Here is a 23,444-nt window from a genome sequence, read left to right on the forward strand (position 1 = left end):
TATACATACACACACACACACACACACACACACACACACACACATATATAAATTGAATTTTGGGAAACTTTAACGGTGTTGCCAACTTTGGAAAAAGTCATCCCAATTTACAGTATTGACTTGGCATTGTACGGAAATGGACAACCATATTGGTCTAGAAATGTTAATTTATTTATTTTTTATTTTTTATTTTTTTTCCATTTGTACAGGGGTAACACATCGTACTAAATATGTAAGGTCATATCTACATGGGTTTGATTACAGAAACTAATAAAGTATTCTCTAAATAATGAAAAAAAGAATAAGACTATAAGAGCAAGAAGCAATTTAAATATGTTCAGGGACCATTTTCATCTCCAGAATTAAGGATTATTTCAATATTACATCATTGCCTTTTCTCTTTTACTTTCCTTTTTAGTTTTATTTTAGGATTCCCTATTTTTAATGTTCATACAGAGATTTCTTTAACTGAAATACCAAATAGTTTCATTGGTGTGAAAAGCTATAATAGTACACAGGATCCTAATGAGATAATTAATAATGTGAAATAGGAAGTAAAGGGCTAAAGGTGTAGGGAAAGTGGGAAGGGTGGGGGAAAGGTAATAAGGGAGAGGAAAAAAATATGAGAAACTGAAAAAATGGAAATAAAGTGTGTGTAAATGGGGAGGGGAGGAGGGGGTGAAGGGAAGGCAGGGACAAGGGGAAAAAATGAGAATCAAGACCTATCATGTAAAGGTACAGAATTCCAAGGATGAATGTAACTGTATTGTATACCTAGATTGTACCAATAAACTCAATAAAAGGAAAAAAAAAAGATTTTCTGCAAGTGGGAAGAGGGACTAAAAAGAAGTAAAGAGGTAAAAAGAATTAAGATGTGTACATGTACCAAATCCCCAGGATTAATATAATCACTGTGTATAGCTAGCACATACTAACAAAAATAATGAAATAATGGCACACACTATAACTCAAAAATATTGCGGTGAGTGGAAGAAGCCAGAAAAAAGATTACATATTGAGTAATTTCAAGAAAGAATATATGCCATATACATGTACATATAACAACAGGAATAATTTCTTTTGTTTGTTTGTTTGTTTTTTGTTTTTTTTGAGACATGGTCTCACTATGTACTTGAGACTGACCTGGAACTCGCCATGTAGCCCAGGCTGGTCTCAAACTCAGAGCAATCCTCCTGCCTCAGCCTCCTGAGTGCTGGGATTACAGGCGTGAGCCACACCCGCTAATAGGAATGATTTCTGAATAAAGGAAAATTTAGATATCTGACAAATTTGTCCCTTTGCTTATCTTGTTTGGCATGTTTTTTTTTTTTTTTTTTTTTTTTTTTTTTTTGATACTGAGGATAGAACTCGTGGCAGGCAGTGGAACCACTGAGCTAAATCCCCAGCCCTATGGTTTATCTTCTGGAAGCAGGAAGCACACACCTTATTGGATATGTTTCACAGGTATTTATCCTGAGCTCAGTGACTTTCATGTTTCCCGAGTGGCATCAGACACACAGTTCCTGTCCACCTGTGCCAAGAACTACTAAGACACTTTCCGAGGAACAGGCCTAGACTTCTGATGGATAGAAGCTGGCACTAATTTTCCAGGTGTCTTGATGGATTTGTTAGCTTTTGCTGCATCCCCTGCTACCCTAGCCCCCAGTGGCTTAAAATAACAATGAGTTGTTCAGCCCCCAGCTCTGTGGGTCAGCAGTTAGCACAGGCTCAGCTGGCCATCATTTCCTCCCATACTGCATGTTCAGTGGGGCTGGCTGGGCCCATGGAGCTTTGCATGCACGTCTGGTGGGGCCAGCTGGGTCCCTGTCTGCATGGTCTCAGCTGCCACCAAACTAAACCGGGCTTGTTCGTGTGGGGTTAGGGCTCAGAACGCAGCGTTACAGTGACTGTCTCACTTCTGTCCCTTCCTTTCGGTCAAAGAAAGCGACAAAGCCACCGAAGGGTCAAGGGTGTTAGTGTACCTTCTCTCTCTGGATGGGAGGGGAACTGTGACCCTCTTTGCAGACAGTTGCACCTGAGCGCACCATTGCTGCTGTAGTCCCCTCTGTGCCCCACCCTGGTTGGTTTTGGTCCCCATCCTGGCTTTGGCAGCCTAAAGACACAACACCCACTTCATCACAGATCCTTTGTGATCACACGTGTTCTTAGATCAACCCCATTCTGGTCACCAGCTCCCTCTTCCAGCTGGTATTCAGTCTCAGAAAATCCCCATGGTATCTGAGCATGGCTGTGAACTCACCTCAAACTATGGTATCTATATGATTTATCATTCCAATTGGGACTTTTGTGAATGAAGTGGGACACTGTGAACAACTGCTCTAGTATGCCACACATAAACCAACCATCCTATTGAAAGTTTAGTGGCCATAAACACAGGCTGTCAGATGCACATTGCTTAGCTTTGAATCTCTGTACCAATTATTTGTAGGTTTCTACACGCTTGATAATAGCTTCCTCATCTATAAAGTGGAGCTTTTAATGGTAAGTACTTATTTTTAGGATTTTGTGAAGTTTAAATGAGTTCACTTACATAAAATAGCAATTATTAATATGTTGCTTCTAAACCCTAAAATTAATAAGAAGATTGCCTTTTTCATTTATTGTTTCACATGGCTTGACACTTATATGTCCCCCAGAAGCTCATGTGTTAAGGCTTAGTCCCCAATCAGCAGTGGGGCCATTGAGAAATGTTTGATCTTGTGGGCTCTTACCTTACAAATGGATTAATCCAAGCCAGGTGAGGTGGTGCGTGCCTGTAATCCCAGCACTCGGGAGGCTGAGGCAGGAGGATCGCTGTGAGTTCGAGACCAGCCTGGGCTACATAGTGAGTTCCAAGTCAGTCTCAACTACATAGTGAGACCCTGTCTCAAAAAAAAAAAAAGGATTAATCCACTTATGGGTTCAGGATTTAACAGGCTATCGGAGGTGGAGCCTGGTCAGAGGAAGCTGGTCACAGGAGACACGCCATGGAAGGGTACATTTAGTTCCTGATCTCTCTGTCGTGTTTTCTCTCTCCCTACTCTTTCTCTTTCTCCCATACTTCCCCTTCTCTTGTCTTTCTTCCTCCCTCCCTGCCTCCCTCCCTTCTTCCCTTCCTAGCAGCTATGAGATGAACAGCTCTACTCCACCATGTACTCCCTACCATGATTACTGCCCCACCACCAGCCAGGGACAACGGTGACAAATTATTGTGGACTGAAACCTCTAAACCATAAGCCAAAGTAAGTCCTTTTGCAGTACTAGGGATTGAAGCCAAGGCCTTTCACCTTCTAGGTGAGAACACTACCGCTAGGCTACCTCCTAGCCTCGTGTTTTGTTTTTGGTTTAGGTTTTTGGGGGGAGGCGGGGGTTGGGTCTCACTCTGTTGCCCAGGATTGGGCTTGAACTCACAAGCCAAAGAGTATGAGAATTTCATGGATCTCAGCATGTGTTGCCATGTTGCTTTCTCAAAGGATCCCCGTCTTAGTTACTTTGCTCATTGCTGAGACAAAATACCTGACAACCAAAGTTAAAGAAGGAAAGGTTTATTTGGCTCACAGTTTGTAGAGGTTTCAGTTCATAGTTGGCTGACTTCAAAGCAGGATGGCACAGCAGAGGGGAAACAGTTCATAGCAGGCAGAAGGCAGCAAAAACACCTAAGCAGCAAGCAACAAGTAGCAAGCAGGAACAACAACTGCAGCCCTCTTTCTCTATCTCTTATATCTTATCCGGGCTATCCAACCTCAGGGCAGGCAGCACTCACACCCTTATTCCCAGCGTCACACACTCTAGATCCAGCTACCTCTGAAGAGTCCCGCCTGTGACTGCATGATGCTTTGGGGAACATCTGGATACAAGCCATAACAATCCTATTCATCTGTACATGTGCAATATCAGAAAATACTCCTTTTAACACAGTCTCAACACAATTTGAGTGTTAAACTCAATTTGTTGTACTCAGTTTAAACATAATTTTAACTAGCATATTTCTGGTTTCCAGCCCTCTCAGATTAAAAGCAAAAAATCAGAAGTAGAGTAAAAAAAAAATACTGAAAGAGTTAGTTGGGCATGTTCACTGAGATCTTGAGGGTAAAAGGAAAGACAAAACTAAAGAAATATAAGGAGATAATGTGAAATAGGAAGAAAAGGGCTAAAGGTGTAGGGGAAGTGGGAAGGGGAGGGGAAAGGAAAGAAGGGACAAGAAAAAATATGAGAAAAGGAAAAAATGGAAATAAAGTCTTTGTAAATAGGTGAGGGTGGAGGGGGTGAAGGGAGGGCAGGGACGAGGTGAAAAATGAGGACCAAGACCTGTCGTGTAGAGGTACAAGATCCCAATGATGAATGTAACTGTGCTGTATACCTAAAAAGTACCAATAAACTCAATAAGATTTAAAAAATAAACATGAGGAATAAACCCGAGACATCTAGAATCATTTGGTGGACAAACACATCTTCAGTCTTCCGTGGATGTGATGCTGTTGTCTGTTGTAGGGTGTAACAGTTAATGTTCATTACAATAACGTTGGATGATCAGTCAAAAAAAACCCAGAATGCGGCATGCAAATTTTGCTTTAGAGTGATTGCCATTAAAAAGTAAAACTAAAATTTGTGCTCAAAGAGGACATCTGTTGCCTGGCCTTACTTTCTTTTTAGGCTTCGAGTTGATATGAAGAACTACATGGCTGGGCTAAAGATGGTGCGGGAAAGTGTGGACGGAGTGAGCACCACAGTCCAGAGGAAAGGGGAGCTAAAAGACCAGGGAGCAGGGAGGAAAAGCTTTTGAAAATCCCAGAGCCTCCGACCCATCACCATAGCGGTTGTTGTTTGTCACCCTATTCTGGTTTTCCTTGGAAGCAAAAGGGCCTAGAGATGGCAGGAGTTCTCCATCCCAAGCAAGAAGTGGAAAGTTAGAAATGTCATTTTCCCTCCATACTACTTCAGAGAAGAGAAACCCAAGGGAAGAAGGTCTGGACAGGTACCCAAGGCCTCTTCCCTTAGCTCTGTAGCAGAGAAAGAAAGGAGCAGTTGGGGTCCAGCTCAGTCTGATTAAAAGGCCAGAGGATTGGGCATAAAAACTGCAAAGGATTTTCTAACCTTATCAAGTATCAAAATCACCTGGAAGACTCGGTAAACCAGAGATCGTTACTACAGTACCTACCTCCAGTCTATGGCTCAGTAGTGGTGGGGGGAGGGCTGAGGATCTGCATTCCTAACAAGTCCCCAGGTAATACTAACAACACAGGTCCCGGGAACAGACTTTGAGAACCACTGCAGACATGGTTTCCACTCCCAAGTGACCGTCAGAATCACTTGTGAGGCTTAAAACAAAAAATCAGATTCCCAAAAGCCTCATGCCAGAACCCATTCAGAACTTCCAGATGTGGAGCCGTGGGGAATCTGCTTACTGGTTTACTTGATAAAGTTCCCCAGAATTCCCAGAAGCATGCTAAAAAAACCTGGTGATTAAGGATACCCAGAGAAAACGGATGCACACTGAGGCCATACTCTTAAGTGAAATAAATAGGACGCACGTGTGTAAATACCAAATAGTTTCTCTGGTGTGAAAAACTGAAAGTGTAAATAAGGCTCAAATTGTATAACTGATGATGTGAAATAGGAAGAAAAGGTCTAAAGGAGCAGGAAAAGTGGGAAGGGTAGGGGAAAGGAAAGAAGGAAAGAAAAGCTACAAGAAAAGGAAAAAATGGAAACAAAAGCTTTGTAAATAGGAAAGGATGGAGGGTGTAAGGGAGAGCAGGGGTATAGAGAGGGAAAATAAGAACCAAGACACATCATGTAAAGGTACAAGAGCCCAATGATGAATGTAACAGCACCGTATACTTACAAAGTACCAATAAGCAATGAAAAAAAGAAAGGAAAAAAAAAAAAAACAGATATCTGGATGGAAAGTAAAAAAAAAAAAAAGAAAACCCAGAGAGCTTTTCCAGCAAAATGTGAACCTTCTTGTATGCTCATATTTATTTAAATTGTGATGATGATATTTTTCTGTTTTAGTCTCTTAAGCACATAAAAATAAACACTTTTGTAAAGGAAATTCTGACAATTCCAATAGACAAAAATGCTGCAGCACGCCTATGTAAATCATCAGTTATTTCCATGGCAACAACATGAAAACTCTTTTAAAAGGCCCAAATGGAGCTATGATAATATTGCCTCATATTTATCCCTTAGAAATTAATAATTGTCTTTTATCAGAATTTCTTACTAGTAATCAGATGGATAGCTCATATGCTCATCAAAATTAATTAGATGGTATTATTTTCCTGGTTTTTACCATTATTCTGATTTTTTTTTTTTTTTTTTGGTACCAGGGATCAAACTCAGACCCTTGTGCTTGTGAGGCAGGTGCCAGAACCACTGAGCTAAATCACCAACCCTATTATTCTCTGATTTTTACAATATATTTCTCTTTATAGTTATCTAATTACTTAGTAAAGATTTAAAGTACAACAACGTTGTTCTTATTTTTTAAGTGTTTTATTGATTAAGAAGAAAGGCTGCCACTTCAGTGATATTCCCTGACAGTAAATTATAGATTAAACAATGTGAGGCCGGGGATTTAGCTCAGTGTTTCTGTCGCTTGCCTCACAAGCTTAAGGTCCCAAGTTCAATCCCTGGTACCCCCCCCACAAAAAACGTAGAAGCCTGGCATAGTGTCTCCTACCTGTAACGCCTATAATCCCAGTGCTCAGACATGATGAAGCTGAACAATTACAGTTCCAGCCCAGCCAAAGCAGCTTAGCAAGACCCTATCTCAAAATAAAAAATGTTAAAAAGGGCTAAGATGTTAAAGGAGGGGGCTAGGATGTCGCTCAGTGCAAAGGCCCTGGGTTCAATCTCCAGTAGAAAAAAAGAAAGGGAGGAAGGGGAGGAGAGAGGCACAGGAGAGGAGTGGGGAGGAAGAGGAAAAGAGGAGACAGACAGGAAAAAAGAAAGTCCAAAGTGCATAATTTCATTTTTGTCTTCATTCATCAGATGTCCTCTCTTGGTTCTGTGTCAGATTTCTTGGTAATAAACTTCTAAATTCTGTCCAACCTATTTAGCTAAAACAAACCATTGCACAGATGAGAAAAAAGTGGCTTATGAGCTAACCTCCACACTGTGGTTACTGTAAAATCTGTAGACGTGGCGTTGAACGTGTTATTGCCGAGACTACATAACAGCGAGTAATTAGTGACCCGGGGGAAAAGCACAGCACATATTCATTAGCCGGTATAAAACAGTGTTTTGTCACATACACACATAGACAAAGAACACAAAAGCCATGTGAGAATTAACTTAATTGTAAAATTATTTTCAATATCATATGTTGAAGAGTTGCTTTGGTTGCTAAGTAGACCATGGAGAAAGCCAGAGTAGTAAGCCGAGTTAAAATGTGTACAAATGCTTTGCAAATTGCTCTTTATCTAATCCCATCACGATTGAATACACATACATTTGGTAAGAAGAGCGCTCAAGTACGAGTGGATGACAGCCAGGCGGACAGTTTGTGTAAGTTCCTCAGGAGTTTCACAAACCGTATTACAGCTTTTGTAACCAGAAAACTGACAATATATTCCTTAGGGTCTAGCTTTTTCCCTGACACATAGTTGACAGTTGGTAAATATTTGGTGAAAGAAGGAAAAAGGAAGAAACAACTAGTGGGACCTTGGTCCCAGAGGAGCCTGGGTGCTAGAGAGAAACTCTGGGAATCAGCTGTGGCTCTTCTCCAAGGGTTACGTGAGTGCAACTTCCAAACCCCTCTCGCCTGAAAGTTCAGTGCTCTCCCAAGAAGCCCAGATGCCAGCTCTTATTGACCCCACTTCAGGTACAGCCGTCTCATTGGGGACACCGGAGCGAAGGCAAAACAGTCTCAGCTCAGACCTCTGTACCCCGAGGTTGGCTGTTGGACCTCAAGCAAATCAGTTTATCTCTTGACATCTCATTCATGACCTGGGAATAACGAGATGCTCTAAGGTGCGTTGTAAGGTGTGCACAGTACACATGTAAAGCACTCAGAATAGCTCCTGGCTGCCAGGGACCCCAGCACCTGCTGTTGAGGATGAACTGAAGCCAATGACTTCTTCTGACAGAGACTGTGGCAACTGATGGAGTGGTTGATTCTTTAAGTGTTGTTCGGACGGCTGGTATCATGACTTCTGAGTGTGTCTACAGCACTGGAACCCGTGGACTGCCGGTGGGGGTGGTCACTGCCCAGTGCATCGAGGGTCCTGATGGGACAGAGCAGGCCGAAGCCAGGACAGCTGCTTTCATCACATTTGCCCTTGAATGTCTGTGCTCCCGGCGCTCAGGCCTTCAGAGCGGGATGGAAATGAAATCTTTGGCTTTCCTGGGCCCCCATCTTACAGACAGACAGGAGGTCATTCATCTCCAAGGTGAATGAAACCACAGACAGATGACAGAAAGACAGACCCCTATTGGTTCAGCTTCTCTGGAGAACCCTGGACATATTTAATGGCACTTCTGGGACTAGGTTAGGATTTCATCTTTCCAGCACCTTCTCTCAGCCTTTCTCTCATGCCATGAGCTCCTGCACGGAGAGGCCCATGTGATAAGGAGCTCAGGGAGCAGAGATTCACAGTCTGTGAGAAAATGAAGCCCTTTGTTCAACAATCCTCCAGAACCAAATCTTGTGAGTAAACATCCAAGTGTCCCCGAGGGGTCTCCTAAGCAGGTCCTAAGCAGGGGATCTAGCTCAGTGGCACCAAGCCGGCTTCCAACTGCAAAGTCCTAAGATCCTGAGTTCCATTCCCGGTATAGCAAAAAACAAAATAAAACAAAAACAAAAACACCTAAGACTCTTGCAGTCAGTAAGAGTTCCAGAGCTACAGGACCCAGCCACACCTGTCCTGACCCCCAGAAAATAAAATTTTGTGAGAAAAGTTGTCTTAGGCCCTAAGTTGGGAGGTAACTTGTTATGCAGCGACGGATAACACACTACCGGAGCCTTCTAGAGATGTCAGCTAGAAACAGACGTCTCAGATTTCCTGTCTCCGGCTCTAGTCCTCACACCCCGAAGGAACCAACATCCACCAAGTTACTCAACATAAAAGCCTAACAACATCATCCTTTCTCAACATCTTCTGCTCTGCCTAGGCCAGCTTCATGAATATATGAGTAAGAACATTTCTGAAAGAGAAAGTTCAAAGGGTGAGATAAAAATCAGCTTGGGTTATTTTAAAATGAGAAAGAGAGAGACAGCGAGAGGGTGGCTGGGTGGGTAGAGCTGCTAGCAAAGAGGGAGAAAGTTATAAAGTTGAAGGGTGGGGAGGGCCCGGTCACTTAGAGTCTTAGCGGCCACGACAAGAAGCATGGGCTTCTGAGTGGGAAACAAAGGGTGTCTGATGAGCAGAGTCATGACGTGTGTAACGTCGCCACTTTAGCCTGAGTCCTTGTCCCGGTGAATATCTTTGGCTGCTGTGTGGAATAATGATTATAAGACAAACAGAAAGACGAGGAAGAAGCATAGCATCCCAAGTGAGGGGTCCTAGTACCTTAGGTCGACAGCCCTGGCAATGCGGAGAATTGGACGGGCTGGAGACCATCTGGGAGCGAGGATGGGTGGCCATGCTGAGAAACTGAAGGAGGAAACACCGAGGTGTCAGGGCCCAGTCATGGCCCACTGGAGTTGGACATTTGGAAAATAACTTCTTCCTGTACAATTAAGGTATCAACACAATCTGTGTAACATTTGCTACTTTTCAAGGACACTGTTTGATAAGCTTGCTTTGTTCTTTGACCCTGGGATAACAGGAACTCGTCAGCCGAAGATTTGATGTTATCTGTAAGTCAGGAAATCCGGTCTTTACATAAAGATAAAAACAATTTCTTGGTTGCTTCCTGTTGGTGTGTGCCCTTAAAAGCTTCCTGTTGATGTGAGCCTTTAAAAGGAGCTGTTTCTGTGAAATAAATCAGACTTCTCTTGGTCTCCACTCAAGAGCTTGAGGGTTCTTTCCTTTCTCAATCCTCAACTCCCCAGTTCAGGCGTGTTAGTGTTCTGACGGCTGGACCGCCACACCGAGGTTAGGCCGCAGGTGCTCCAGGCATCTACAGGGAAAACGGGGAGCAGAAAGTCCGCAGGAGAGAAACCGGGATTCCTCTTTCGATCATGTAAGTGTGAGATAAGATTAGATATCTAAGTAAAAATGTCAAGGGGGCAGATGGATGACCCAGCCAGAGTGAGGAACTGGTTCTGGACAGTGGTTGGGGGGGATCAACGTGAAGATGATACAGCATCTGGGAGCTGTAAGGGATTCTCTAGGGCAAAGGTGTGGTTGGGAAGAGGATCCCGGCCTGGGCCCTGCCAACAAAGGAGGCCTAGAAGAGACCACCTGGGGACCTGCGTGTGCCCTCAAAGTCTGCATTCAACCCCAGAGCCAACCCTAGATATGACAGAGAGGAAGCTTTATTTATTGCTTTACAGGGCTGAGGTTGAGCCCAGGGACTCACCTACCGTACCTGGGAACTCCGCCACTGAGCTGCGTGCAGTCTGAGATGAAGCTTTCTGTGTGGACTGAATGAGGGCCTGGAGCCAGAAGCCACCAAGCAAGAGCTTTGAAAGTTGAGGGCCAGGGATTTAGCTCAGTGGTTCTGCCGCCTGCCTTGCAAGCGCAAGGACCCAGGTAATGATCCCTGGTACCAAAAAAAAAAAGATAGAAAGTTGAATGTAGCAGTTGTAGTCTGAGGAGGGGGGTCCATACCCACTAATAATTCCATGAAATGCTACACGTACATAACCAGGTTATTTATACATCCTCTAAAAATTGTTTTGTATTAGTATATGTTTACAGTACATGATTACATGCAGCGTGGGGAGTTGGTACATCTACATCATGCTGTTGTTCCCTTCGTGGTACTGAGGACTGAACCCAGGGTCTCATGTATGCTAGGCAACTGCTCTACCATGCACCACACCCTCAGTACTTTTTATAAATTATTTTGATTAATACATGTTCACAGTAATGAGTACATGAATTGTGGGGAGTTAGTACAGGTACATAGCACATCTCAAAAGGTAATTTCTCAGCCAGGCGCAGTGGCACACATGTGTAATCCTGGGAGGCTGAGGCAGGAGGATCGCCGTGAGTTCGAGACCAGCCTGGGCTACCTAGTGAGCTCCAGGTCAGTCTCAACTACAGAGTGAGACCCTGTCTCAAAAAAAACAAAAAAATAAAAAGGTAATTTCTCTGTCTTATATAAATGAGGAAGGGCTTTCTCAGTGAGGCCTTCAGGGAAGTGTCACAGAGAGAAGACGCTTCAGGAGCAGGCCCTTGGAACCCCGAAGGACCAAGAAGTTGGCCAGAAGCCACAGAAGCAGAAAGATGGAAGCAAGTAAAAGGGGAGCAGCCCAATTTCAAGCTCAAGAAGAGCTCTGAGGGAAAAGCAAAAGACAAATGGAGAGGGGATCTTGCAGCGGAGAGGGGCACGGAGGGAGGGCAAGGAAAGAAAAAGGAAGTTAAGAACACGTATCTCCTTCCCACAGCGATGTAATCCGTGTGTACTACAAACATGTGCTAATAAAAAATTTTAAAACAAACCCTGTGGGGTCATGGGGAAAGTGACTCTTCAGCTGTTGGAAAGGGGGCGTGAGAGGGACCCCCACACTAGGCTGCCTCCTCCAGTCAGAAAGGCCTCCCTGGTCTGTCTGCAGGGCGTGCAGCTCTCGGCATCTCAGCTCTGCACGCAGGGCGGGTGTGAATCCACGTGGTGTGGCTGGGCGCCCAGGGCACAGTGGCTGTGGGAACCCTGCTGACAAAGGCCTCCTGCAAAGGCATGACTGGAAAAACCCACAATAACAAAACAGGAATTAAGGTCTAAAGTCCAAATGAAAATGGAGACAATTTAGGGGAGGGATGGTGCCGTGGGCCTGGCTTTCCCTGCAAACGGCCAGCATGCTTCCAGCTCGGTTTGCAGTGCTGGGGATTGAATTGAATAGGGCCTTCACGCTGAAGTACACCCCCAGTCCTTTTAGTTTTTGAAGTTTTTGAGACAGGGTCTGGCAAAGTTGCTAAATTTCCCAGGTGGGGCCCAAACTTGTGATCCTCCTGCCTCTGCCTCCCAGAGTGCTGGGATTACAGGCAAGTGCCAAGATGCCTGGATCCCTGCTCGATATAATCACTGTCTCCACGCAGCAGGGTGGCCTCTGCTACCTGCCCCGTGACAGCGCCTCCTCGAATCCGCCTGACTTCGAGTTCTAGGAGAGACTCGGGCCCTTCTCGGACCCAGCCCCTTCCTCCTAGGCCACGCTTCAGCCTGGGTGGAAGAGCATCGCTGGGCCCCCTTCCAGCCTGGAGAATGCAGTCTTTAGTTATCAGGCCTCCTTGTCCAGATGCTGTGGCTCCTTCTCTCACCCTTCACCAGGCATCAACACCTCACCTCATATAGACCAATACTTGGGTTTCCAGAGTGTCTAAGGGGCAACCTCAAAGTGTGTTAGCACCATGTTCTGGGGTCCTTGCCAAGGTAGAAGTCCTTTACCACCAAAGAATGTTCTCGTAAATTCTCCCTTCTCCAGTTCATGTTCTGTCCCCTTTGCCAACTCCCTAAGATGCAGTCCCACGCACACACTTTCACACTCCTGTGACTTGGCCCTTACGGGTCTGATGACCAACAGGGGAGCTAAGGTGGCTCCAGAGAAAGACTTGTGTTCTTCAAACCTTCAGACAGGGGGCCAGGGATTTAGCTCAGTGGTTCTGCCACCTGCCTCGCAAGCACAAGGACCCAAGTTTGATCCCCAGTACTAAAAAAAACAAAAACCTTCAGACAGGAGGAGTAAGTCACTGATACAATCCGGAGTGCCCATGGAACCTAACAACTCAGTTTTTGGTGCAGTGACCCATATATCCCCACCCAAATGTCAATGTCTTCCTCCTTCCAAGTCAGAACCCTGACCTGGATGCGGCAGAACTGGCAGGAGCTGAGATTCAGTATTTTCTGGAAGGTGGCTAATCTCTGTTCATTTGTTCTTTAAGACAGGGTCTCGCTATGCAACCCAGGCTGGCCTTTAACTTACCATGTAGCTCATGCTGGCTTTGCGGCCATCCTCCTGCCTCAGCCTCCGAAGTGCTGGGATTACAAGCATGTGCCACCATGCCCAGCTTGGCTACTCTTAAATGTAAGTGTTCTCAGTTTGATTGTCCCAGGCTTCAAGAGCTAAAGAGGCTACTTTAAGGCTCCACCCTTCCTCTTCTGTTGGTGAAATGATCCATCCTTAGGCTTCATGTCTTTCTCCAAACCATGGTGGCCCTTGAGCAATGGCTAACTCCACAATCCTTTACTCTCAACTTTATTTCTCCCTGAGACATCACACTTGTGATGTGTTCCCACCCAGTGTCCCAGCCTAGTTTACCACATGTGAAAGTGTTAACACATGCACATGCACACACACACACACATACACACACACACAAACACGGGCACTGCACATCTCCTCCTTCACAGCCAGCCAAGTCCAGCAACCAAATCTCATTTTAAATACAGTTCCTGGTGTTAAAACTGAGTTCCCATCACTTCTCAGCTTTTTGGCTAAGATCAAGTGGAACTGAGTTCTCAGAATCTAGCCGTCAGTGCAGATAATAAAGCACTTAGGCATCAGTAAATCTGGTCAAGGCATTTTACTTCTGCGGAAGGGCACAGACATGGGATAGCGGGTACACAGAACAAAGGGTAGCCTCTTTTATCCCTAATGCAGGAGTAGCAGCTGACCTTCAATTCATTGGCTGAATTCAAAGGTTTACAATGACTGACAGAGGCAGGTGCCTTGCTGAGTAAGTTAGGGAGGGAACATGTATTCAGGAGAAAGTACACAGTCACCATTTCTTGCAGCTCAGCATACTAAGCAGGGAGATGTTGCGGATAGTGAGTAAAGGACCAAGTCATTTCAACCTGAAATGGAGCTGCTTTGGCCTTGTGCTTTGACAGAAAAGACAAAGCCTATTTCTCACACTGTGACCGCACCCAGGGCTATTGCTCCCAGGCTGGGTCCAGAGGAAATGTTCTTGGAGGCCCTGGGAGGTCTGTGCAGAAGTAGTGGGGCAGGAATGGCAGGACCTCGCCCGGAGAGGGGAAGGGAGGTGGATCCAGCCAAGCATTTGCCCCAGAGGTCTCAGCAGATCCTGCAGGGAGCCCTGGAGCTGGGTGGCCTTGACCTGAGACAAGGTGTACTCATCTCATACCTCCATGAACCGGTCAGGGTGTCCCTAATGGGAGCAGAGTCCCCCAGCCATGGGAGGACTAAGCGTGTTATGGAAGGAATCAGTAAGTGACACAGAGAGGCAGCAGAATGGAAGTAAAATAACAAATTCACTCATGGCCGAGGGTCAAACACAGATAAGCAGTGCCTGTAGGACCACGCACTGGCTTACAACTCCTCCTTTCATAGGGTTTTACAGCCTTGACTTCATTTGGGTGGTTACATTTCATTCTCACGGTTCAAATCACAGTCACAGGATAGTTAACTTTCAACCCAGATAAAATTATTTGCAGCTAGGGGAGTTTACCTTTAAGATTCTCCTAGTTATCTATCCTAGCCCATAGGAAGGGGTGTTCAGGGTCAGGGGAGCAACCGTTAACAATGGTCCTTTTCATCTCGACACTCTTACGATCATGTGGCTCCAGTCTCTTTGGAGCTCAAGGTCTCGCTGTGCCCAGTTATCTCAGGGTCAGACCAAATGCCTCATTCAGCAATTAGTGCCTTCGGTGCCTGTTAGCTCTGAGCTAAATAAAACAAACTGCTGTTAGAGACAGCAGAAGCCACTTTACATTGTAACACTTTATAGGTTTTTGGTATTTATAAAAGTCTTCTCTATCAAGCAGGTAGCACATGGTGGTACCCACGATGTCTGCCAACACTGGGCACACAAATCTCTCTTTCTCCTTTCTCCCTCCCTCTGTATGGTGGTACCAGAAACTGAATCCAGGACCTTTTGTATGCTAGGCAAACCCTCTACCACTAAACTATAGCTCAGACTTCTTAAAATTTTGAGACAGCCTTAACTACCTAAGTTGCCAGACTGGGTTCAAACTTGTCATCCTCCTGCCTCAGCCTCCCAAGTAACTGGGATTGCAGATGTGTACCACCATGCCCGGCCAGTATTTTACTTTTCTACCAAGGATTATCTTTAACGTTCAATTATAGGGGGCCAGGGATTTAGCTCAGCGGTTCCTCTGCCTGCCTCGCAAGCACAAGGTCCCAAGTTTGATCCACAGGACCAAAAATAAATAAATAAATAAAGTTCAATTATAGGGCCAGGGATTTAGCTCAATGATTCTGCCGCCTGCCTCATAAGCTCAGGGTCCCGAGTTCAATCCCCGGTACCAAAAAATAAAAAAATAGAAACAGGCCTAGGATTTAGCTCAGTTTCATAGCACCTGCCTCGCAAGTGCAAGGTCCTGGGTTAGATCCCCGGTACCACAAATAAATAAATAGAAATAAAATAAGTTCAAGTATATTATTTCTCCAAAAAGTTGCCCTCACGGTATTGAGACACAGCTAATTATTATGTGTGTCACTGGGTTACTATTCTTTATAAATTAATTTCTGAAATAGATTCTATGATAACAAAAAAAAAAAAGCTTTATTCTTTTTTTTTTCTTTTTTTGGTATCAGGGATCGAACTCTGGTCCCTGCGCTTGCAAGGCAAGTGGTGGAACCACTGAGCTAAATCCCCGGCCCAAAAAAGTTTTATTCTTAAATATAAAGATTCTTTTGGGCTGGGGATTTAGCTCAGTGATGCCATGCCTGCCTTGCAAGCCTAAGGTCCAGAGTTCAATCCCCAGTATGGGAAAAAAAAAAAAAAAAAGGATTCTATTCTTTGGAGTCTGCAAAGAAATACAATTCAAGAATCTGTAACTCTTAAAAGCCAAAAGCTTAGGGCTGTGTTAGAGCACTTGCCTGACATGCCCAAGACCCTGGGCCAAACCCCAGTGTCCCTGAAAGAACCGAAAGCCACTCTCAATACTTGCACCCCTCCAAAGGTGATTCCTGAGTGACTCATGTCATTCAAAACCCTTCTCACTAGATGGCACTGGAGACAAATATTTTCACACCTAGCCTCCCTGACTGAGTCTGAACATTAAAATGGGAACAGTGTATCTAAATGTCTGGTCAACTGCACACATTTGTTAGACTCTGAGAGACTTTCAATTAAAAATTAACAGATTAGGGCTGGGGATTTAACTCAGTGGTTCTGCAGCCTGCTTCGCAAGCTCAAGGACGCAAATTCAATCCCCCGGTACCAAAATAATAATAATAATAAATAATAATAATAATTAACAGATTAGACATTACTCAACATCCTACAGGGAACTTAAGCATGCCAGGTTCATGTCCTCCCACAATTCTGAGGCGTTTTTGCAGTCACTGTCATGCACTCTGCTTGTCTGAGAGAAGCAAGCCGGGAAGGGTAGCACGTGTCCTGGAGTCACTCTGCTCCCTGTTCCTCCCGGACTCTCAGCCTCAGCCCTCGTCCCTCTGCCTCTACACACATCCTGTGCTTCTGGGCTGAGGCAGACTGAACAGATGCCTTCACAAGCATATTTCTACCTCTGCTTAACAAACAGGACGTTAGCTGGTGCACAAATTAGCTGATGGCAAAAATACTCTTTTGGCCTTGTGTAGTTTCAGTATCAGGGGTTGAACAGAGGGTCTTCACACACTGAGCTACACACTCAGCCTTGTGCTTTTCTTTTTTTTCTTCTTCTTCTTCTTCTTCTTTTTCTTTTGGTACCAGGGATCGAACTCAAGACATTGCGCTTGCAAGGCAGGCATGGCACCGCTGAACTAAATCCCCGGCCCTTGTTCTATTCTTTATTTTGAATCAGGTTTCGACTACTGCGAAAGTTGCCCAGCTGGGCCAGTACTTGTGATCCTCTTATCTCAGCCTCCCAGAGTGCTGGGATAACAGCAGATACCATCACACCCAGCACGAATACCTCTTCCTTTTCTTAACTCTTTCACTTTGCATGCTCCATTCAATGTTAAATATCATAAAATATATATTATCAAGACCAGTTGGCTTAATCTGATACACATGGGAGTAATGAACTTTAGGTTGTAGCCACCGTACACTCAACTGGAACACAAAACTAGAACAGTACACTCCTGTACTCCCAGTACTTGGAGGCTGAGGCAGGAGCATCAGGAGCATTTCTATATAGATTTTGGGGAAAAATAATTTCATAATTAAAGTATGACTATAGCTGTCGAAGGCCCAATGTTGCCTTACCTGAGAGCCAGCAACCGCCTGCAGAAACTTAACTCCATTTTGCCTCCGGTCACAGCTGAGGCCTCAGTGGTCAGTGATGCTTGCTGGGGCTCACTGGCAAGATGACATCAGCTGAAGGCATCCTGGTTCCTTGAGAATCCCATAGTCATAAAAAAGAGAAAGTTTTCGCCTGGGGAGGGACAAATTCCTTATCAGCTCAGCTCATCCCACCTACTGAGGTGGGAATGCTCTCCTTCCTGCCCACATCTGAGATTTGCATCTGCACAGGATCAGACAGAAGATCTCCGCAGCCCCTAAGTCATCCAAGGGGCTCCCTCCAATTATTATGCATATCCAATAAAATGGCGAGCTCAGGGGGGTCCTTGTCTGTACCCACTCTGAGGAACTGACCTCTCAGCACCTTGTGTACTTCGAAGTTATGCATTTCTGTTGTTTTTTCTTTAGACCTCGCTGTTCCTCTCTCTAGGCAGTCGAAATCAGCCTCCTGTTCAGGATCGTTGTGAGTTTGAGGCCAGCCTGGGCTACATAGTGAGTTCAAGACCACCTGAACTACACAGAGAGACTCTGTCTCAAAGAAAAGACAAAGCAAAATTAAAATAGCTAAAATGAATGTCAGGAAAAAAAGAAAATAGAAATAAAGTTAAAATAGTAAAACTAAGAAATCCAGTAGCAGGTGTTTGGAGAAAACCACAAATGAAATAAACATCTTGCTCTCAGATTTGATCTATACACATACACACACACACACACACACGCAGAAAATGAGAAATGTGCCAGAATTTTTGAACTGTAAACATTTGTGTGCACAGATAAACAGATCCCAGTAAATTGGATGATTAATGGGAAAATTATAGTGGCCCAAATTGACGCAGGATTTGAAAGTCAGCCGGGTGTGGTGTTGCAAGCCTACAATCCCAGCATTCTTGGAGGCTGTGGCAGAAGGGCCTCAAACTGGAGCCCAGCCCAAGCAATTTAGCAATTTACTGAGACCCTGTCTCAAAATTTTAAAAAATAAAAAATAAAAAAGGGCTGGAAATACAGATTAGTGGGAAGGCCCTGGGCTCAGCACCAGTACTGGGGATGGGAGCCGTGGGGGGTTGAAAACCCAAAGCTTATGAACAAAGAACATGAAGTCACCAGAAGAACCTGTGGCAGCTTTTCCGGCTGATACTTTTACCGCCATCTTTTCTTTTTTTTTTTTTTTAATGTTTTTGGTACCAGGGATCAAACTTGGGTCCTTGCGCTTTTGAGGCAGGCGATGGAACCACTGAGCTAAATGCCCCGCCCTACTGCCATCTTTCAAACTTCACATGCATTGACAAAAGCTTGGCAAAACACCAAAACTGACGTATTGGATAAACTGTTTCTGTGGTGGACCTCATTTACATTTCTGAGTTTGAATTCCCTCTTTCTTTTTTTTTTTTTTTTTTTTTGGTACCAGGGATCAAATGCGGTTCCTTGTGCTTGCAAGGCAGGTAGCCCCTCGTTCTTCTTTCTCACAGAAATGCTCCCTCTCATCCAGGCTTCTAGAATACTTCACTGGGTTCTTAATTTCTTTCGCTCTTAGAATGTTAAGATGCTTTTTCTGGCCAACTCCACAGGCCTCTAGTGCTGTTGTTGTTGGTTTTTGGTTTTTGGTTGTTCAGACTACGTGGTGTCAGACTGTAGTACAAACAGCTTGTGATCCTCCGTCATCAGCCTCCCAAAGTGCTGGGATTATAGGCATGGGCCACTGTGCCTGGCTGAGTCCTCAACCTCCCTGGAACCTTGTCTTTGTTCTGTTCCTATGGGTTGGGTCATTCTCATTTTAAATATTTCAAAAGGCATCTGAGGGGAACCTGCATCGGCAGAGGGCAAGGAGAGCCACCGTCACCCAGAAAGTCGTCCCCTCTGCTCCATAATCTTAGGACTCCCGGGCCAGGAAAACAGGATGGTGGGAGGGCAACAGCCATACTGGAGAGGGCTTGAAGGAGCTCGTGGAGAAACTGCCCTGTGATCATAGTGTAACTGAATATGTAATGATCACTGATCAATGGAAAGAGAAATTTGTAATGTTTGCACAGGTGATGTGAAAATTGAATTAAGGATACAAATACAAAGCAAAACCAAGTGGGAGTAGTGACACACACCTAACCCCAACTACTCTAGAGGCTGAGGCAGGAAGACCTCAAATTTGAGGCCAGCCTAGGCAACTTCACAGGACACTGTTTCCAAATTTTAAAAACAAAAAGTGCTAGGGCTGGGGATTTAGCTCAGTGGTATTGTTGCCTGCCTTGCAAGTACAAAGTCCTGAGTTTGATTCCCTGGTAAAAAAAAGTGCTGCAGTGATCTCTAAAACAAGCAAAACCAAAAAAATGAACATTTACCTTCTCGTTAAAAATAAAAGGACAGGCCGGGCATGGTGGTGCTTGCCTGTAATCCCAGCACTTGGGAGGCTGAGGCAGGAGGATCACAGTGAGTTCAAGACCAGCCTGGGCTACATAGTGAGTTCCAGATCAGTCTCAACTACATAGTGAGACCCTGTCTCAAACCCCCCCAAAATAAATAAATACAAAAGGACATTCAAAGCTTAAATATAAAAGTACCACTGTCCATTTGCATAAAAATTTAAAATATCTATATATCAATAAAGATAAAGCAAAAAACAATAAATAGTTTAAAATAATATTTGCAACAAGTATGGGTTTAGGTTTTTGTTTTGTTTTGTTTTTTTCTTGGTTCCAGGGATTGAACTCGGGACCTTGCCCTTGAGAAGCAGGCGGCAGAACCACTGAGCTAAATCCTGAGCCCCTATTTTTTTGTTTTTTGAGACAGGGTCTCCCTATATAGTTTGGGCTGGCCTTGAACTCTCAGCAGTTCTCCTGCCTCGGCCTCCCAAGTGCTGGGATTATAGGTGTGCACTACCATGCCCTGCTTCAACAAACACATTATAAAAAACATTATGTACAAGCTCTTTCATATATAAATGAGTAAGAGTCCAATAGGGGTTTTGTGTGTGTGTGTGTGTGTGTGTGTGTGTGTTTTATTTATTTTTTGGTACTGAGGATCAAACTTGGGACCTTAGGCTTGCAAGGCAGGCAGTGGAACCACTGAGCTAAATCCCTGGCCCTTCAATAGGAAATTAAGCAAATTACACATAAAGAAGTTCTAGATGAGGCAGGAGGATTGCTGTGAGCTCAAGACCAGCCTGGGCTACATAGTGAGTTCCAGGGCAGTCTGAACTACAGAGTGAGAACTTGTCTCCAAAAAAAAAAAAAAAAAAAAAAAAAAAAAGTTCCCAGAAAAAGAAATACAAATGAAAAGGAAACATACAAACCTAACTCTAAGTAGATTAAATAGCAAAATAAAAGACAGATGTAAAAAACAGGAAGATGGGTATTTTGCAAGTGGGAAGGGGACCCCCGGAGGTGGGGCAGGGGAGAGGTGTGGGTGTGAAAGAGTGAAGCTTTGTGCACAGCTTGAGCGGGAGCAGAGTGTGCCGCAGACGTGTTGATAAAAATAAACGCTTTTTAGAAATAATGATAAAAGTGACCTTATCCAGATATATGCGCACCTATGTTACAGCGGCACAGTTTGTAATAGCTAAACCTTGGAAACAGCCCATTTGCCCATCAGTTGGAAACTGGATAAAGAAGATGTGGTTTTTCTATAAAATGGAATACTACTCAGCCATAAAGAATGAGAAAACTAGATTCATTCATAGGAAAATGGATACATATTGAGGATATACTCCTAAGTGAAATAAATAAGTCACACGTGTAAATACCGAGTAGTTTCTCTGGTGTGAAAAGCTATAATGGTACGTAAGATCCTAATGAGATAATTGACAATGTGAAATAGGAAGAAAAGGGCTAAAGGTGTAGGGAAAGTGAGAAGGGTAGGGGAAAAGTAATAAGGGAAAAGAAAATATAGGAGAAAATGAAAAAATGGAAATAAAGTGTTTGTAAATGGGGAGGGGAGGAGGGGGTGAAGGGAGGGCAGGGACAAGGGGAAAAAATGAGACCCAAGATCTGTCATGTAAAGGTACAAGATCCCAGTGATGAATGTAACTGTACTGTATACCTAAAACGTACAAATAAACTCAATTTTTTAAAAAAGTGACCTTATCCAAAGTCAAATAGAAGCAAAATTTTAAGTGACAAAATGGTTCCTACTTTTTAAAATCAAACCACAGAGATAACACAAGTAACCCTGGGTGGTGAGGCGTGCATGAGCCTTGTCCTGGCTGCTGGGAGGCCAGGCTTCAGGGCCCAATAGTGGGCTCCTCCTGCCTCTGCCTCGGCCTTCAGTGTAGCTGGAATTAGGCGTGTGTCACCCCCACACACTGGTCTGGCTTTGTATTTGTATCCTTAGTTCACTTTCTATGTCTCTGTGCAAACGTTAGAAATTCCTCTTTCAAAAGAAAAAAAAGAAGAAATTCCTGTTCCCATTGATCAGTGACCAGACACTTCCAAAAGCCCTGCTTTTGGGGGACATCAAGCTCCTGACCAGGAGACCAGACTCCCACAGTCCGAAAGCAGCGGGGCCTGAGTTCAAACCTAAATGAACTGACCACATTCATCACATGCTGAGTTCCCTCATGTGTAAAATCATTTCCACATATATGGTGAGAAAAAGGAGAAGGAAAAATGTCACGGACCATTACTTCTGAGTGAAGGGGTTGTGAATTTGAGTTATTGTTTACTTTACTTCCATACTTTCCCCATTTGCCAAACTTTCTCAAATGCATGCTTATTACATGGGTAATCAGAAATAATTCCCCCACCCCTGCACTGGGGATTGAACCCAGGGACCCACGGACTCTGTGCTACTAAATCCCTAGTATTTTTCTAATTTTATTTTTGAGTCAGAGTCACCTTCATTCAACTGCCCAGGGTGGCCTGGGACTTGCAATCCTCCTGCTTCAGCCTCCCAAGTAGCTGAAAATACAGGTATGGATCACCTCATGCAGCAGAATAATCCTGTTACGGAATTACAGTTATCTTTGGGATGAAACGCCTACAGCCTAGTGGTGAAAATGAGTTATCTTGGAAGAGCATTCTCAGAATTATTTCATTTTCTGCCATTCTATTGCAAAATTGTTTGTGGAAGATCGAAGGCATCTGTGTACACAAGTTAAAAAAAAAAAAAAAAAAGAACGGCAACAAATCCTTTTGCAGTGTCTTGGTAGTTTCCAAAGCATATTCACATAGTTACTCACTGGATAAACCAGAAAGTACTTCTGCAATTAACGCCCTGCCCAGCTATTTACGTCGCCCTTGAGCTGCTGAAAAATGCCTTTTGTTAATTTTTTTTTTTTTTCTTTCTGGTACCGGGGTTCGAACTCCCAGGCGCCAGAACCACTGAGCTAAACCCCCAGCCCGCCCTTTTGTTAATTTTAACTGAATGAAGCCAAATTCCTCCGGGACGGGGGCAGAGCGGCCCATCGCTAGGGTGTCCGGGTCTACCCCGGGGCAGATGCGTTTGAAGAGCCCTGGGATGTGTCCGAGTTGAGTCGGTTCCTGCGCTGGCCTGGCCGACGACTGCCTCTGTGAGCGGGTCCTTCCCAAAGCCTGTCCTACCGAGCCCCGGACTTGCGGAGCTGCAGCCTCTCCGCCTGTGGTGCGGAGCTACCGGCCCACACCGGCGCTTTCCAGTCACAGCCGGCCGTGCAGGGTCCTGGAAGGGAAGGGGCCGCCGGCTGACCCGGGGAGTGTGGAAGTGAGTTTGCCGAGCCCAGAGCCTTGGCTGCTCAGCTGGCCTCAGCACCGCCTTCCCGGCACATATGCGTATTTTCACACTTTCTCGTGGGGTTTTTAAAGAAACGACACGATGCGTTGCTAAAACTAAGTAATTCTTCATGGGGAGGCCTAACTCTCACGGCAGCTACGCATCTTCTGCTCACTTAAGAAAAGCTCCCCAGGTATCGCCAGGAGAGCAGAATGCTTTCTTCTGAACCTAAGCGATACAAGGATGTTTCAGAGGGGTATGAGGAGAAAAGAAGAAAAACCAGGCGTCCGTCAAAGAATGGAGGGGCCAGCAGCAAGCAGAGAGGCAGAGGAAATGGCAGATCCAGAGCCCGCACAACGAGGGGGCAGCGGCCGGGGTGTCTAGTCGGCGTCTGCTCGGGAAACAGGAGCAGCGTCGGAGCCTGAGCCTCTCCGGCGGCCTCGCCCACTGTGCCGTCACCGGCTCTCTGCCGCCGCTGAGCGGCGCCGGCCT

General features: G+C 44.8%; 1 pseudogene; it reads right to left on the reverse strand.

The window, feature by feature from the left end:
- LOC104865478 overlaps window positions 1-23,084 on the reverse strand; it is a 28,925-nt pseudogene extending 5,841 nt beyond the window's left edge.
- Window positions 23,085-23,444: the final 360 nt, after the last annotated feature.

This window comes from Fukomys damarensis, unplaced genomic scaffold (assembly GCF_012274545.1).
Source record: "Fukomys damarensis isolate Sample0158 unplaced genomic scaffold, DMR_v1.0_HiC HiC_scaffold_15, whole genome shotgun sequence".
NCBI lineage: Eukaryota > Metazoa > Chordata > Mammalia > Rodentia > Bathyergidae > Fukomys > Fukomys damarensis.